Here is a 776-nt window from a genome sequence, read left to right as displayed (position 1 = left end):
AAGCAGGAAAAAAACAGCAAGAAAATATATTATATTGAAAACAAAGGAAAATTCAAAAGAAAAGAAAACGGATAAACAAAATAAGAATAAATAAAGAAATAAATGGAAATGGATAACCAAAAAGAAAACAAAAATAAACGAAAACAAAAAGAGAACGAAAAATGAATAAAAAAAAAATAATTAATTAGAGAACGAAAAATATTTTTAAAAATAAGAAAAAAATCAGAAAAAAAACGAGAAAACAAAATTGATTTACCAAAATAAGAAAAAAAGAAAATAAGAAAAATAAGAAAAAAAAGAAAGAAGAAAGTAATTTAACAAAATAAGAAAAAAATAAAATAAAATAAAGCAAATTTTAAAAAAGAAAACGAAAATGATTTAACAAAAAAGAAAAAAAAAGAAAAACAAGAAAAAATAAGAAAAAAAAACAAAGAACGAAAATGAAAAAAAAGAAAAATAATAAAAATTAATAATAAGAGAATAAAATAAAACAAAAGAAATTAAAAACCAAGACAACGAAAATTATCTAACAAAAAAAAGAATGAAATAAAAATAACTAAAAGAAAATAGGGTCTCCGGCAGAACAAAAATTATTTACAAAAAAAAAATAATAATAAAAAATTAGAAATAAAAAATAATAGAAATAATAAAATAAATAATAAGATAAAAATAAAAGGGGAAAAAAACGAAAACGAATTCACAAAAAAAAAAAAAATAATAAATAAATAAAAGCAAATAGGCTCCCCGGCAGAACAAAAATGATTTACAAAAAAAAA

The sequence above is a fragment of the Penaeus monodon genome, chromosome 34 (genome assembly GCF_015228065.2).
Source record: "Penaeus monodon isolate SGIC_2016 chromosome 34, NSTDA_Pmon_1, whole genome shotgun sequence".
Classification (NCBI taxonomy): domain Eukaryota; kingdom Metazoa; phylum Arthropoda; class Malacostraca; order Decapoda; family Penaeidae; genus Penaeus; species Penaeus monodon.
The sequence above is the reverse complement of the archived record's forward strand: the minus strand, read 5'-3'. Positions refer to the sequence as shown.